General features: G+C 34.0%; 1 long non-coding RNA gene across 1 annotated transcript; it reads right to left on the bottom strand.

Annotated features, from left to right (window-relative positions):
• Window positions 1-5,631: 5,631 nt before the first annotated feature.
• Window positions 5,632-8,496, bottom strand: LOC118738058. Its single transcript, XR_004992871.1, has 2 exons — window positions 7,870-8,496; window positions 5,632-7,443 (listed from the first exon to the last, which is right to left on the bottom strand). It is a non-coding gene; the product is annotated as an uncharacterized LOC118738058 (long non-coding RNA).
• Window positions 8,497-18,492: the final 9,996 nt, after the last annotated feature.

The raw sequence follows: 18,492 nt of genomic DNA, 5'->3' as shown, positions 1-18,492 counted from the left end.
AATTTGAGAAAAACACTTGAAAGAAAAAAATAATAATGTAAAATATTTTAAAGAAAAAATTACTAATTAGTAATACAATTGGATACTTTATTTAAATAAAAGAGAAAATTACCTTTAATTTTTATATATGACCTCTAAACAATGGTGTTTTTATATTTTTAAGTGCCTTAGACTTCTGTTACATATACTTTTTTCTCCATTTTTAACAGGGCAGTGGGCGAACAAGAACGAATTAATGCTTAATACACTAATAATTATTTGTTTTATTTAAATACGATATTCAATTGTATTACTAATTAGTCAGTTTTCTGTACAATTTTTTTTTTTTTAAGAAAAATTTGGTATTTTTTCCTTTTAAGTGTTTTTTCTCAAATTTTTCATATGAAGTATACAAAGATGCGCATATTACATGAAAGGGGGTTTAATCGCCTTAACAACGATGCAGGTTTTTAAAAATCGGTGAGTAATTTTTTTGTTTAAAATAACTTTTTTTATAAAAAAGAGGTATTATTTCATTTAAATGTTTTTTTTTTCTAAAATTTTTATATACGAAGCATACAAATATGCATATCACAAGATAGGGGATTAAATCACCTTTAAAACGATATGAATTTTTTAAAAAACAGTTCAAAATTTTCTAAAATATTAAGTGTTTAATTTTTCGAAGACCTAACCTTTGACCCGTTATAGCACCTGTAATATAAGCTTTCTCAAAAAAATTTATATACCATATAAATAAGAGCAAACTACGGACTACGAACGTATTTATACTTTTCTTGCTTTTACATGCAATAATTAAAAATAATTTTTTACCAAAGGTCCAATTTCGAACTTCGAAGGCCCACATCTCGATTTCGGAGGCTAACTTCGAAAAACGGAAAAATTACTTTTTTTACTTATGACTCAATCTCTTAAAAAAAGTTGGTTTGGTCCAATACCCAGTCGAGTGCTGTAGAGTGTAAATGATTCCTTGCTAAAAAATATACATATGGGTGTTTCCATGAAAATGTCAACCAGGACTAAAAAAATAAAAACAACTGAAAAGGGTTTTTAAGACGAATTAATAAGAGAAAAATACTCGAATTTTTATATTATAGAAGTATTTCAACTTATTGGAATTTTAAAATTCAAAAATGGAAGAGTAAAACTGAATGTCTCTTCGACTCAGTTTTCTCTAATGAAATGAACTATTTTCTCTTTCCTATTAACTAAATTAAGAGACTTGAAACATTACAATTACATCTTAAAATCAAATTTGCAATAACAACTAACTATAAAAATGAGAAAAAAGAGAATAACGAATAACGGTAATTTTTTGATTTGCTTCTGATAGTATTCGAATGTTGCGTACGTTATGCAAAAACATTGTTTGTCTATGTCATTTTTTATATTGGCAGTCGCAGGTAATGCAGATTACAATTCTTAAGCGAGAATTCTTCTAGTTAAAGATATACAGTAAAATTTTCTTTCCAACCGAAGTAAAAATATATTTTATTACCCTTTAAAGTTTGTCGCATACGTTATTGTAAGTACGAAAATTTCAATCAAATACATCAAAACCAATGTTAATTGCAAATTTTCCATTTAAATTATTTAGAATAGTTGTAAAACAATGAAACGGTGGCGAGAAGAGTTCTCAATAAATAAATTTTATTACTTACGAGAAAAATTATCGCGTACGTTATGTCGCGTACGTTATTGTTTTTTTTTAATATAAAACTAGCCAGAGATAATTTCTCTTAAAATATGAAAGGATTGTAAAGGTACATTATTTAGCTTAGTTTAGGAAAAGAAAAACTCCCATGATTCGCAGACTTTCGCATATATGCGTGTTTCCATGAAAATGTAAACCGAAAATGCAAGAAAATGAATTCAAACGGCTTTATAACTTTAAGTTTCGTATTCAGATGGGGGAAAAAGGTTTTGAAAACGCGAAACCGTGGAAAGAACTGAAAAAATTTAATTTAGTATGTGTTACTAGTAAAAATATTGTATGGGTGAAAAATCTGTCGCGTACGTTATGTCGCGTACGTTATTATATTTTTTTTTAATAAAAACAAACCAGAGATAATTTCCATCAAAAAATGGAAGGATTGTAAAGGTACATTATTTAGCTTAGTTTAGGAATTTTTAAAGAAAAGAAAAACTCTCATGATTCGCAGACTTTCGCATATATGTATATGTGCCTTAAAACCACTTCTTTTTTTGTCGCGTACGTTATCACCTGGTTTTGAACGGATATTTTCCACACCAAAGTTTCGAGGCTGCTTATTTTTTTCTCAAACATAGTACCCTTTGGTTTCAACATAACCGTAATCTTTTTTTTCTGTAACTTCTATTTTTGATAGATTTACGTTACTCTATAAGCGTACGAATGTCGCGTACGGCTGTATGGAAACACCCATATGTAAGTAATTTATGACAAATTTATCGGTAGATTTTAGTCGTTTCACAACTGATTTGCTTGAAATGTCCCGGAAGACTTTCGCCGACGATATGGCCGACTATATTCGGTATTTCGTTTAAATTTTTTGCTAAATTACTCGAAGGTTCTAATACAATATGAACATGGGTTTAAGTGTAAAAATGGAGGTTAGTGAGATAAAACCTGGGAAATTCTAACGGAACCAATTATGCACAATTCGCACTTTATTTGCAGGGGCGGAATCCTTGAAAACGAAGAACGGAATGCTCTACTTCGGATAATGCTTGTTGTTATTGTAATAGCATAAACATTTTCCAGAGCTGGAAGTGAATTAATGTGTATTACATGACCCGAATGTCTTACCCCCTTATTCTTGAACGAATTTTCGGAATTCGTAATTCGTAGCTATGCTACGAAAAAGGAAAAATCCACATGCTGCAACCCTTGCGGAAACATGTGCAGCATTGCCAGCTATCAGTTGTTTTTCGAAGATAGCTGAATGAAGGAAAACAAAGTGGAAAGGAATTAAAAAAACACGCATCATGTGCTTGTTTATTGTAAAATTGGTTAATTTTACATATTTTGAAGAAAATGATGTATTTGCAATTATAGCAGCAGAGTAAGCGGACGCTATGGCAATGGATTCTCACAAAGGTATGCGGAACTATCGGGCATAGTAACCATGGGCGCATCTATGGCAGCTTCTGGTTGAATTGTTAAACCACAAGCCAGAACTCCTCCTATGCCTGCAGCTCTGGTTCTCAATCCAGTTAATGCGATAACAGGTTCTTCCAAGCCATTGAAAACATGCACTTTGTTAGGTTCACCACCTGTTGCGCTGCTTCTGCCTTCGGCCGCGCTTACGGATTATAACCCTTACTAAGTAGAATTCTCCTTTCTGTGTTGCGGGGAAGAGGGGCTTCCGCATGTCAAAGGTATACAACATTTCTTGTGCATATCACTCCGGCTACGCCGCAGAACCCACGTCGAAATTTGCAAAAAAGTGCAAAGTGCAAACCGAACTTATTAATAAACTACTGGTAGGAAATTTGACACATTTATCTTAAATAAAATGTGAATCCTTTGATTACACGTGTATGTTAAAGTTTTTGGATTCGGGTTATGCGTTTGGACACAACAACCGAAAATCGTTGTACATTAACTAAACCGGATCCAAGTTTCTCGATAAGGGGCAACAAATATTATTTTTTGCTCGTTTATATAAAGCAGTGGATAAAAATATACGTATATGCGAAAGGCAAATTTATCTGTTTAAATGAACACTACCAATATTTCTTGCAAATACATCGATTTATATCTTTTATTTCGCCTCCGACACAGAATTGTTTTCGTACAAAATTACGCAAAAAAGCTTACTCGTTCGTTTTAAGGCATGCCATTGTTACGAATTTCGAAAGTTCGAAAATACGATTCGGGTTGCAGCATACTATTTCTACGATTCGTAGCAAAATCCCAATACGAAAGAGTTGCAGAGTAGGGGTGTTAGTAATGAGCGGGGCTGGAAAAATATGCATAATCAAATTGATTTTAAGCGCTTTAAAAACCTCGATAAATATACGAATATTATTATCGCGTGGGATTCAAACCTGTTTTATCATCAGGTTTCATTTTTTATTCAGTTTACAACAATAAAATACACTTTGGGTATTCATTTAACGTGATAAACTTCCGATTAAAGTGATATCATGGAAACACCCATATGTAGCCCGAGTTTCTGACTTAAACACTTTCAAGTTTTTTTGAATATTTAAATGTCTGTGTTCAACATTTTCTAGTGGGAAAGGTGAAGTTTGGGAATGCAAAAAGTAATGGATAGCCCCTATGCAAGCATTTCTCTACAGCGTTGTCATACGAAAGTAATGTGTAGCATGTCGCTTTTCGAAACTATAAATAGAATCTATAAATAGAATTTTTAAATACATCAAAATAAAAATGTAAATAAAGTCCGTGCCACAGGTTTTGAAGCCGTGACCAACAACACAGCAGTCGAATATGTATTCATTCGGCTACTGCAGCTGTTGAGATAGCGTGAACAAAAAACATACTTGAGTTCGTTTCGCTCGCTTACATTGCGATGCATCTTTTCGTTCAACCGTAGTGGTTAATCTTTCCTTGGTAGAGAAAGGTAATGGATGCCCATTTTCCCACTGGGTTGGAACTTCTCTATAGCACTTCACAATTTATTTTAACATCAAACCTTTTTTAATGCTTTGTAATGTCTACCTACTATCAACCAACCAAAATTTGCCTCAGGGAACGCAGTCTGTTCGGATTTCTTCAAATGCAGCAGTTTTGGGATAACTGGGGCTAACCGTTGATTTTTGGCAATTTTATTTGCCGGCGATGTAATGAATTTTCTTCCATACAAAAAATATTCCTGTTCGACGATTTTTTAATATGGAAGAAAATTAGCAACACCTTCACCAAACTGCCAAGAATCAACGGTTAGTATGAGCTACTTCAAACTTGCAGTTTATTGTACTAGAATTGAATGGGTTACAAAACTTCATGTTCAAAATCTTACTAAGAAAAGTAGTTAAAAAGCTTGACATTTTTAGGAACTTTAAAAATTCGAAAAAATAGATTCCATTGTTGCCCCATTATAAGACTAGGCTTAAAAGTTGTGGAATGAGTGACAGAAACTTTACAAGTAAATCGATCGGTACGTGTTTTTGGAAATCAACATTTTATTATTATTTATAATTCCAAGTCAGGGACCGCAAATAATAATTTTTTTTAGACTTCAACTCAAAAAATCACACTGAAGGTGTAATATCGCGAGCATAAGGAGCAAACCAACATACTACCTCTTACTCGGAATATGTTCAGAAGCCCTGATTTTTGTTTTTTAACTTCTATTTAAAAAAATCAAGTTTAATAATTATTTCTTTAGTTTTATTTATTACTCAGAAAAGAACAGTTTTTGAGTTAAATTAATTTCTTGGAAAATAATCGTAATTTTTTTAGTTTTATTTATTGCTCTGAAAATAATGTAACAAAAACCAAGACTGAGTCAAAAACAAAGGCAAAGGCAACAACAAAGCCGGAGACACTCACAACCTAGATTGAAGGATAAAGCTCTAATGATAACGATGAAGACGAAGATGAATATAAAGAAAAAGAAAATGGTAATGGTAATAGTAGTGGTATTGGTGATGGTAATGATAATGGAAATGGTAGTTGTAATGCCAATCGTCGTTTTGTGTTCGTAATTGCAATGGTAAATATAATTATTATTAGTTCGAATTCATACACAACTTCGTATTCGTGTTCGCATTTTCATTCGTATGCGTCTTCGTGTTAATTTTCGTTTCCCTCGTCGTCACCTTCGCCTCGTGATCGCTTTCATGTTCGCCTTTGTAACCATCTTTGTATTCGTGTTCGGCTTTTCCATCGTTATGGTATTCGTCTTTGGCTTTATGCTGACTCGTGTATATCGCTGTGTATTGAGTTTATTGGCTTAGTTCATTGAAAACAAGTGAGCTGAAAAGGTGAGTTGGTAGAAAACAAAATTTCATATGTTCATTTCATAACAGAGCACACACTACTGAGGCTGTCGTTTTCGTGATCACCTTCGTATGCGTGTTCGCTTTCGTGTTCGGCCTCCCCATCGTTATCTTATTTGTCGTTGTCTTTGGATTTGCCGTAGGTTTAGTCTTAATCTTAGTATATTCCTTAACCACAAACGACAGCTGTACCTGCGAAGAGATCAAGAAGCCTAAACAGGCTACTTTGTCTGATCATGCTCACTGCAATGCCACTGACGTTGCCAAAGTAGCTTATTGATGGCCATTTTGGACAACTCAAAAGTACCGGTATCCATACCGTGGCCCTGGGTGGGGATAGACGTCAAGTTATCGAGTCTCGTTATGGACTACGTTCTCGATAAACCGCGGGTCCAGATCCGGAATTTGATTCCTCTGGATCCTTCCGAGGATTCATGGTTATCAGATCGCTGACTGCGTCGCTAAAATGAGCGAAACACTCGTCGACTTTAAACTAAGGCTGATTCCAGCTAAGCACGTCCCTCATAGGCCACGTGCGCGTATCTTGTTTGCTTCTCTGGAGGAACCAGACGAGAAGCTGCTGAGGTGCCTAATGCATCAGAATAAACACGTGCAGTGTATAGCAGACTGGCAACTTATAAAAGTTGAACAGCTCAACAGGACCAGCAGACCATTGAGGCACTGTCAAATGGGGACAGCAAAATTCGCTTTGGCATCCGCATGGCCAAGATGAAAATCTTTCAAGGCGACAAGGCTTCTAATGAAAACGAACCTAAGGAGGTCGATGATGGGAGCCTGTTGCTGAAAGACGTCAATGTCGATGCAGACTCCGACGCTGGTGAAGTGCATTAATCTGCAGCACTCAATATAACAATAATCTGTCAATCCTTCCAGGAGAGGGAAGCATCGACATCACCCTAATCCAAGAGCCGTGGATAAGATATGATGATCCGATCCACAGATTTAAAATCAGCACATATAACATCTTCTATAGGTAAACCGTGACCGAGCATTCTAATCAAAAAAGGTGGAGATGGAAGGGCATCAAAACCTCTTCCTGGCAGCTGCCCACCTGGTTCATGACAGGGCCGCCCCCTAACGAGGTAGAACACTTCATCGCTTACATTTTATATTACCTTCATATGTCCAGCACCCAAAGATTTTCTGGATGGGATGGAGTGCTGGACTTAACCCTGACAATAGATGGTATTGTCGTAGATGACTGGAGAGTATCCATTGAAACATTCGTGTCGGATTAAAACTGCTGTAGTGCTGGATAACACGATAGGTAAACTGGAAAACTTCTAGCTATAGCCTTTTAAAGAATCCACACCTGTAAGCGTCCTTAAGAAAAATGCCTGCGCTTTCTGAAATCAGCCCCAAAGCGTCAGGCTACTAGAAAGCGCTGAAAGCTTAACGAATCCGAGAAACAATCAGACTATACCACTCCTACGATAGAGTTCAGAAAAAACTTTCAGGGGAAGTTGCCTTCTAGACGGGATTAGAGTAAGATCAGGATTGTTGAGGAGAATTCCACTGGAATCTATACTGACAGGTCCAAAATGGACTGGGGTGTGGCTACGAGGGTGTTCTCCGAGATGCTGAATGTGTCTCCCTCGCTACGGGTACCGAACTCTGCTAGCATCTTCCAAGCGGAGGGACTGCGTGGTGGTGCAAAAAGCATATATCTTCTCAGATAGCTAAACGGCACTTCTGGCACTTGCCTCACCGGTAACAAAGTCTAAGGCACGGTACACATTAGAGCGATACGATATGCGATACGATACGAAAGCAACATCGACATGTTGAGTACGTGAGAATTGGTAGGAAGCGATGAAAACTGTGCACACTTGCACGACAGCGATACTGCTGCGACATAATATCGCATGCGTATCGGCCGAGCGACACTGCTACCACATAATATCGCATGCGTATCGGCCGTGCGACACTGCTGCGATATAATATCGCATGCGTATCGGACGTACGACACGGTTTACTATCCCACCGCCCATGGTATTGCGTGTCGCATCGGTCTAGTGTGCACTACGCGCATCTCGATGTCGCTTTCATATCGCATCGCGCATCGTATCGCTCTAATGTGCACCGTGCCTAACACAGTAAGATTGCAAGTGCACGTTAAGCTCGACGGCCGAGTCAATAGGAATCTCTCATCTGTGTTCCCGGCCATATAACATACATACATAGAAATGAGAGGGCCGACGAGTTGACTAAGGCCGGGGCATCTCTTGATGAATCCGAAGCTGAGACATTAAACCGTCCACTCGGACTCATCAAAAGGGAACTGCATCTACAACCAAAGATAGAGGAACTTCTAAAGAGGTCAAGGAAAGATAAAGTCAGTTTAACTGTCACGATAACTGGACATTGGCCCATTGGCGAACATGGAGAACCCACGGTCTCGCACTTTCAATCTAGAGGGAAGCTCAGGCGACGCTGCTACCAAGCAACCATATTCCTTAACCAGAAGCTACTTTTTATTTTATTTTATTTTTTATGCAAAAAATTAAACTCAAGAAATAAGGATTATTTTCTGAGCAAAATAAAACAAAAAACTAAAAAATAATGATTATTTTCTAAGCAAAAAATAAAACTCGAAAAATAACGATTACTTTCTGAGTAAAACGTAAAACTCAAAAAATAACGATTACTTAACAAAAAATAAAACTAAAAAAATAACGATAATTTTTCAAGTAAAAGTAAAACTCAATACATAACTTTTATTTTGTGAGCAATAAATAAAACTAAAATAACTAATAAAAAAATTTAAAGACACGCTTTTGTTAGTGGAAAGTAAAAGAAGAAAATTCGATCCTAGCACCAACTATTGGCTAAATTTTTTACACCACAATATTTTTTTGGAGTGAAATACTTTTTTTTGTTTACATTCTCTACAAGACATCTGCCGGTCGTATGACTGGGAGATCGGCAGCCTTTTTGCATCATATTTAATGTCAGAATTGAAGGGATTTCTGAAAAATCTGACCAGTTCTTTAGTGTACAAGTTGATGTTAACTTAAGGTCTCTGTTTTACTGCCTTAAAATTGTAGGGAAATTTTTATAGCGTTTTTTATGTGTATTGGTTTTTATTTGAGTGTATTGAGAATCGGTCAGTCTAAAACGGCATGTTTTTTTAGGGTTCTTTATCGAAAAAAGTAGACACCTAATTTTCATTTCATTATGATATTCGAAAATCTGGAAATAAGACTTTCGAAACTTTGAACTCACAGAAAAGTATCTTTCTTCAATTTTTTGCAGTTAATAAACTATTTGTCGGAGAAAATCAGTTAAGTAATTAAAATGTTGTAATTACCTCGGCTTTCCATTAGAGTATGAGATGGTTTATAATTATGGATTTTTTTCGACATTTTCGAATATCATAATGAAATAAAAAATAGGGGTTTTCTTTTTATCGATAAAGAATGTAAAAAAAATATTTCTTACCAAAAAAATATTGAGGTATAATTTTTGCTTGAAATGGCCCATATATAGTCTTGTGAAAAATTATAGGCACACGACATTTTGACCAGTTTCGGCAATTCATCTTTTGATCGTTTAATGTTTATTATTTTTTTATAAAAACACACTTCATTATCTAAGAAACACCATATAAGTCCAAGTATCAGACCCTAGCGATAAATTCAACAAACGTTTATGACAACAATCTTTTTATTAAGAACTTTCAGAACAAATCTAATTATTCAGTTTTATAGCCCATTTAATTCTAGCTTAAAAAGTGCAAGTTTCATGTGGCTAAGAAATCGCGTGGATTTTTGATAACTTTTTTTCTGACGGTGCCACTCATTTTTTTCCATACAAAATATTTTTGACATTTGTTTTTGTATGGAAGAAAATAATAAGACCATTTTGTTGAATTTTTTTACAAAATTTGAAGTTTGGACTTAAGTGGTGTTTGTTAAATAGTGAGCTGTATTTTTATAAAAAAATAATAAACATTAAATAAAAAAAAGAAAAATAGCCGATACTGGTCAAAATGTCGTGCTCCTATTATTTTTCACATGACTGTATATATTCTAAATATGAAACGAATCGGACTATGAATATGAATTTTTCAAATATCTCGACTCGTTCCCCATCTATCCGGAAATTTTTTTTGTGGAGTTATACCATTTCATGTACATATGTACATATGTAATACATATTCCAAATATGAACACTATCGGTTAATAAATACGGGGTTTTCATATATCTCGTCACCTGCGCCACCTAGTTGATTAATTCTTTCTTATTACATTGTCATCAGGCTCCAAGTCTCTAGCTCATCGACAAGTTGGTAAAAAATTGATTGCAAGATTTGATTACACACAGGTGAAACATAATAAAAGCTTGTAAAAATAATGATTATTTTTCTAGCAAAAAATAAAACTAAAAAAAAAACGATTATTTTTCGAGTTAAAAATAAAACTCAATAAACAACTCTTATTTCGTGAGCAATAAATAAAACTAAAAAAAAATAATGATTATTTTTCAAGCAAAAAATAAAACTATAATAACTATTAAAAGTAATTTTTTGAATAAAAGTCATAACCGTTGCGGTCCCTGTTCGATATCTCGAAAACTGCTGGACAAAAAAATTATAAAAATCGGTGAGGCCTCAATTAGTACAATATCATAAAAAATAATAATAGTGTAAGTACTACAATTGTATACACCTGCGCTATGTATCATAAACATGAATCTTTAAATAATTTTTGAGTATGCAGTTTTGTAGTTTTTTTTTCATATCGTACTCCTAAATATAAAAATATAACTACTGGTGGATCGTACAGATTCACAGATTTAGTTAGTGAATATAAACACGAGGAAAAAATATTTGCATTAATTGGAGATATGTCCTGTGAATTGATTTATGCAAAAAATTATCCCAAAATTTTTTGGTGTCAGCTCTCGTTAGATCCAGGTGTGCAATTTATAAAATCGTACTTTAATTATTTTATTTTATTTTTTTGCGAACGGTCTTTTTTTAATTTTGTGTAAGGTTTGAAACTTTAGTTCATATAAGTTTGGTTAAAGCATGAACAACAAAATATTTTAACTGAAAAAACATTGCGAATATTGAAAAAAAAGTCAAAATGTCAACACTTGTTTGAGTCATTATATATACATATGTATACTTTTTTGTCCTCGCTACTATTTTTTCAATGCCCCTTATTGTATTCAAACCTTCTTTGGCGGAAGACTAATTTTGAATTTTTCCAAAATCAGTTTGACAGTAGACCCCATGCTCTTCTATAAACCTCTTCTGAATCTTATCCAAAATATTTAAACATTGCTTGCACTATTGTTTTCCTTTTTCTCGTTCCGTAAAATTAATAATACCTAAAAGTTTTCAATCAATGGACGTCGTAAAAACAAAAATTAAATTATGTGGTTATGTAATTCTGAAGAAATTTTTGGATCGGTTTAAGTGCTACAGTTATTATTTTATATGCTGTGTAATTTAATAAGTATTTGCATTATTTAAATGGAGCAGCAATTTTTTGCTTTCGATTCCACCGATTCTCTATTAGTTTAATACATGCAAGTATTACATTTACAGAAAATAATCAAGTGAATGAGTGCAAATGCATAGGGCATTATGAAGTAACCTCACTGCGTCCAAGAGGTTTCTCGAGTTATGGCAGCTAACTGGGGCTGTTGTCATCAGTCTCAATTTGTTCAAAAGATTTCATTAAAACTTCATATCTACTGAATGCAAACTTTATTTAAGTAATTTAAGCTAAAAACACAATAACAGCGAATAAGCCTACAAAAGTACCTAAAGTATCTAAGTGCAATACAAAACATCAACTCTTTGGTAAATACGTATGTATGTATGTATGTATGTGTAAATTGCATTTTATACAAACAACGATAAGGCAAATGAGAGGCAAAGAGTACTACAATTGAAGCAAGCAAAATTATGTAAAATGAATTTCTTCCTAAAACGTCATATAAGGCTAATATAAATTTTTTGTTTTAATTTTGTGATCTACTTTTTATTTTGAAGCGATATAATTATTAAGGTAAAGTGCCAATATTCGCTCATGAGTAGACGCATATATAATTATAGGTATGCGCATATGTATGTGTAGAATCAGGCAATGAGAATAAATTCGTAAGTGTTTTTAAACATAATCTATACCTTAGATACTACCAGTCAATTGGTATTGAGATATTCAAATCATCGATTAATCAAATATAAAATTTTATAAAGTCTAAATGTATTAAGGAATAACACTACAGTATACCGACTGCTGAGTGGAAGCTCGACCTATCTCGGCAGCCAGTTCGAAAACGCCCTATCTCAAAAAACTTTTCAAAAACGCTCTATTTCAGAATTTTATATAAAAATATTATCTCATAATTTGGTTGCAGACGCCCTATCTCAGAACTCGGTTCAAAAACGCCCTATCTCACTTCAAAATGTATAGAAAATGTGCTGTTATAGGGCGTTTTTGAATCGGCAGCTGAGAAAAGGTCGTTTTTGAAACGAGTTCTGAAATAGGGCGTCCTTCAACCAAATTCTAAAATAGGGCGTACTTGAAACATTTTTTCGAACTGGCTGCCGAGATAGGTCGATCTTCCACTCAGCAGTCGATATGGTTCAAAAATTGATATTTGAATATGGGAAGACATGCACGAAAACCTTTTTCCTGAAAATCTCATTTGTTTCTTTTTTACGAAAACACTGAACCATTTATACCACGTGACGAAACTTTAAGTGCGTTTTTCTCGAAACACGGTTTTCGAAATCGACACTTCGCATAATTCAAATAACCCGGAATTTTCAATGGGTCGACAAGATCTTCAATATATTAATGACAACTGTTTTTGGTCCAATCAAGCTTTTTGCCAATTACACAAATATGAGCATTTATTATTTTATACATCTATTAATGTCGATTAAGTCAAATACATATCGACTGCTGAGTGGAAGACCAACCTATCTCGGCAGCCAGTTCGAAAATGCTCTATCTCAAAAAACTTTTAAAGAACTCCCTATTTCAAAACTTAGTTGAAGAACATCCTATTTTATAATTCGTTTCAAAAACGCCCTATATCAGCATATTTTCAATACATTTTGAAGTCAGAGAGGGCGTTCTTCAACCGAATAGGGCGTCCTTCAACCAAATCCTAAAATAGGGTGTTTTTCAATCAAATTCTGAAATAGGGCGTTCTTGAAAAATTTTTTGACATAGAGCGTTTTTGAACTGGCTGCCGAGATAGGTCGATCTTCCACTCAGTAGTCGATATACATATATTTTTCTTATTTGAGTAAAAATTGTAATACTTATGATGAATAGTGCCTGAAGTCCAGCAAGTCTTTTGGAATTTTTTCATTGAATATTGTATTTAAATACATATGTACGGTATGTACCTACTCAAAAAACTCCAGTTTTTTCATATACTTCCATCCCTCCACGTATACCGTCGCCTGGTTAAAAGATTGCCATATGTTACTTTCGGCAGATTTTGGGAAATCGCGATTGAAGTTTGCGTGACGTGACGATAGATTTTCTCAAAAGTCTCGGATAATGTTAGTAGTTCACGAAATTCTCTAATTATTTTATTTTTATTGCTACTTGTTAATTGTTTTTGCAGGATAATATTGAAATAAATTGAAATTGAAGTTTATTTTCTTTAGTATGATTTCGTCATATGTGACATTTGAGAACAACTTTGCAGTCACTTTGTATGATATAAGACCAAATGTGGTAAAACTTAGTACTAAATTAACCAAAATGTTTTTCGAAATTAGGCAGGCTCTGTAGTCAAATTAGCTTTGAATTTAAATTGGCAGGGATTGAAAATCACCTGGAAGTGAATTGCAGCCTGCCTGAATATCGCGGAAACTAAAAGACCTTGACTTGTTTAGTATGACTGAATTATTACCCAATTTGTACTAAATTTTAAGGTGTTACAAAAAAAATAAAAAAAATCACGAACTTTTTAGGGCGTTCGTTAAAGCGGCGGTGGGCGAAAGGGAAGTGAGCGTGGCACCCCCAACCCAACAACATACAACCGACTGAAAATTTTTAAAATCGGACAATAACCACGCCTACATCCCATACAACGGTAATTCAGAATAATACGAAGTCTATGTTTATGTTTGCAATAATTCTTTAGCAAGAATACGTTTATGATAAAAGTTTGTAAAATTGGCGTAGCCCCGCCTACATATGCGTATCTCGGTAACGGTTAAATCAATTTTGTACCAAACTCGATATGATATTGTGCTTGCCACATAAAAGCAAAACATTATTGAAATCAGGCTAAAATAATGTTCACTTTTCATATAACGGTTAATTTCAGAAATGCTTGAAACTTGTATATTTAAGGACGCTTATTTATACAAAATTGATACTAACAACAATCTCTTCAAAAGACGCAATATTATTATGGATTTTTGGAAAATGGGCGTGCTACCGCGTACATATAACTATATAAGTTTATCTCATTATGCTAGAGCTGCCAGACGTCCCGGTTTTCCCGGACATGTCCCGGTTTTAGACTATTTGTCCCGGTGTCCCGGTCCAACCTTAAAATGTCCCGGTTTTTGATTTGATTGCACAAATTTGAATAAAAGTTCAAAAATCACTACACTAAGGGAAAAAACGCGTTTTAATATTCAGAAAAATGTTATGAATTCACTCACTGAATATTTTCTATTTGATTATCGTTTAAAAATGTTCGTATTTAAAAATAATAATTTCATAACACGCACGCGTGGTGTTGATTCAAAGTCAACATTTAAATGCACATTTACATGTCTGGCTGTAGCTGAGTACGCGACGATGATTGCCACAATTTGCTAATTTCCAGAGGGTCAGGGTTCAATTCCCATTACAACCAGCATGGAATTTAAATATTTTTTTAACTTAATTATGAAAATCAATCGGTAATTGCAAATCGCTTCATTTTAATATGGGCGTATTTGAATTGAATATTTCTATACTAAATACTAAAATTTGTATACTTGAATGTATTACGAGTTGGGTTGGTGCTCTTTCATATGCCTGTTTTTTTAATTTAGCACGCTTTTTTAATTCGAACGCCCTATCTTAGACGCCGATTCAAAAACACCCTATCTCAGCTTATTTTCAATGTATTCAACCAAATTCTGAGGTAGGGTGTTTTTCAATAATATTCTGAATTAGGGCGTTTTTCAATCAAATTCTGAAGTAGGGCGTTCTTGAAAAGTTTTCTGAGATAGGGCGTTTTCGAACTGGCTGCCGAAATAGGTCGATCTTCCACACCGCCATCGATATACTAATCATCAACTATTGCTTGTGCAAAGTTCACAGAGTTTTACAATTATATTAAGGAAAAGACAGAAGTTTTCAAGGCGAATTAATATAAGATGATAGCACGAGTACAAAAACAAAAATTTACATGTATTTTGTTTTTGATTTGGCGGCATAAACTGTCAAAATCTGTAAGAGTGTGTATAGAAATTCAAACAAAATTTTTCAATTTGATATCAGAAGCCGTGCGGCGAAACACATACACAAAATCAGCTGAGCTAGTAACACCACCTTATATAAATTCGCCTTGGAAGTTTTGAAACAAGTTCACAGCAACGAAAAATATGACTGATATTTTAATGTTATCTTGTACTTATATTTTTTTCTTTCACTTTCTTTTACTTATAAGTACAGTGCCGTACAAAATTATTGGCTCGGAGGCTCTTTAATCAGATCACAATTTCTAAACAGATCTTTTAGAAAAATTTTTAAAATGTAGCTTTTGAGCCAATTAATAAAGAGCAAGTCAGAAGTTGCCAGCAAATTTCGTTGATTTTTAGCATTTATTTTTATTTTTTGCTAACAGTGTCTTCCATATAAAAAGAATTATCAAACATAGTTTGTATGGAAGAAACTCTCAGTAAAAACAACACCAAAAATCAACCAAAATTGAATGGGCTGCAAAACTTCATTTTAAACATTTTTATAAAAAGTCTGATTAGAATGTTGCAAATTTGTATGCAAATTTATTGAATTTTCCCGAGTTTAGCACAAAGTTTAACAATTTTATTTTTATGTTTTTTCATATATTTAGTACAAACTATATTTTTATAAAGAATAAAAAAGGTTCATGCATTGTAAAAAATTCTCTGTGCTTTAGTTGTGATAATTGATAATTGAGTTAGCGATTCACAGCTGACAACAATTGCATACACAAAAATAGCCGTGTGTAAATGAAACGAGCAACACCAAAAGGGAATGTGAAAAATCGCGTCGACAAAGGTTTCCGTGTATAAACACAGTCTAACCGCATTCAAAAAAAAAACGGGAGGTTATTAATTCGTCGGAACTGCGAGAGTCGTGTCGAATGCAAGTCGTTTTTCGAGAGTCGAAAGTTTCCCGTCATTGTCTAAAATTTTCACTCGACTAGTGTATTAAAACGGAAAAACTTGGCAGCACTGTATAGTTTTCAATGATTTTGGTCTTTTAATTATTTCAGTACGACAATAGACAATGCTACTGTTGCCGAGTCGGACAATTTAGCCAAATGTACGACTTACGCGATGAGGCAGATTTTTTCTTTTTATACCCGAGCGCACTTGTGCACAAGGGTATTATAACTTTATTCACAAAATGGTTGTTTGTAACAGGCAAAAGGAATCGAGATAGAAATAGACAAATGTATACATAAATGCTCAGAATGAAAAGGGAAATCGATTAAGCCAATTCTTGCTTCACAGACACCTTTTTTATTTCTCTGACTAGAACTTTTCAAAAAGCAGTGTGTTCTTAGTTTATGTAAATGCAACAACACCTTTCAGGTAGGTTTTCGAACCTACCGAGTCACAGTATAATGCTTAGGTCCCTCAAGTACGAAAACAACGCATTTTTTTAATAAAAACATGGAAGGTTCTGGAACTATAAGAAACCTATGAGATATTTGTAAAGAAGGAAAATTTTTACAATATGAAAAAAAAAACACTCTGAAAATCCGTACATCTTGACGGAAAGCTAAAAATCCGTACGTTGAATTCGTACAACCATTTTCACCCCTGCAAATCCATACTGTACGGAAAAATCTGTACATCTGACATGGCTGGATGGAACATTGCAAAACTTTAATACGTTTCTACAAGGAGAGAATAAAAATGTTTTTCATTTGTCGCAAATTATTTTAAGTTTTGAAGCTAAACTACGCCTTCTTATACATGATCTCAAAAAAGGAATATTTCATCATTTTCCATGACTAGAAAAAAATATTGCACATGTCAAAGAGGATAAATTGCACCACTATGTCGTTAAACTACATGATTTAAAAGCAGATTTTGAAAAAAGATTTGCCGATTTGAAATTATTTAAATGTACATTTGCATACTTCATAAACCCTTTTCTATGTAACATAATTGAGGATGAATTTACAATATCCGAAATACTCCTTTTTAAGAAAAGCGAAAAAGAGTTGGCGTTTTTGGAATGAAAAGAGGATAAGACACTGGTGATGCTACATAAAGCTTTGCAACTGCTTGAATTCCGGCAACATGTACCAGATTAAAAATATCGCTGTTGAAAACAGCTGCGTGCCGTATAATTTCAATTTTTGGTACAACGTATAACTGTCAGTCTTTGTACTCTACAATGAAATTTGTAGTCAAAATACCGTTCACAATTAAGTAACCACCATTTAACAGAACTGTTACGAACGGCTTTAACTGAGGTAAATCGAGATTTTGAAAATTCGGCCAAGGATCTTTTGAATTTTCTGTAATATCTATCTTACGTGCATTAGAATAATAATAAAATTAATGTTTTTCATTTCTAATAATAATTTTATTTACAAATAAATTTTTTGTTTTTGTTGGTTTTATTGTGGCTCTTAGAATTTAGAATTTACATGTGGCTCTTTTCGGCCTCGGCATTACCCACCCCTGATATATGCAATGACCTTTTAGCAGATGATATTTAGGGAAATTCTTGGAAAATGGGCGTGGCACCGCCCTAGCGCCTACATATGTGTTTCTCGATACCCAGTTCATCAATTTCTACCAAACTCACATTTATCAACCTTGGCGAAAAAACACAATATGTTGAAAATTTTGAAATCGGACTAAAATTACCGCCACTTGCCACTTACGAAAACTCCGATATTTCAATAACTAAAGACTCCAATTTACAATGTCTTAACAAGACGTATGATTATTGATTTTTGTAAAATCGGCGTGGCACTACCCACTTAGGAATACATAAGTTATCGATAACCGCCTTATCGGTTTCCACCAAACCTGGTCCTATTTCAATATATCACGGCTTGACATTGTAGTTTACTGAAAGGTGAAAAATCGATTTTTAATAAGTGTACCGGGTATATAAAGTTTGGTTTGACTCGCACTTATATGTACTTCTTTACTTGTTTTATGTATGCTACCGCATAACTTTGGACCACGTGAACCGATTTCAATAATAATTTTTTTTTTATAGAAAAGGTGGTACTTCAAGGGTCGTCCCGTAGTTTGGTTTAGAACCGATCATTGGATTATAACGAAATTAGCGGTACCCC

This window comes from Rhagoletis pomonella, unplaced genomic scaffold, assembly GCF_013731165.1.
Source record: "Rhagoletis pomonella isolate Grant_MI unplaced genomic scaffold, Rhpom_1.0 Rhpom_scaffold_00004, whole genome shotgun sequence".
Lineage (NCBI taxonomy): Eukaryota > Metazoa > Arthropoda > Insecta > Diptera > Tephritidae > Rhagoletis > Rhagoletis pomonella.
This window is presented reverse-complemented; position numbering and strand designations above follow the sequence as displayed.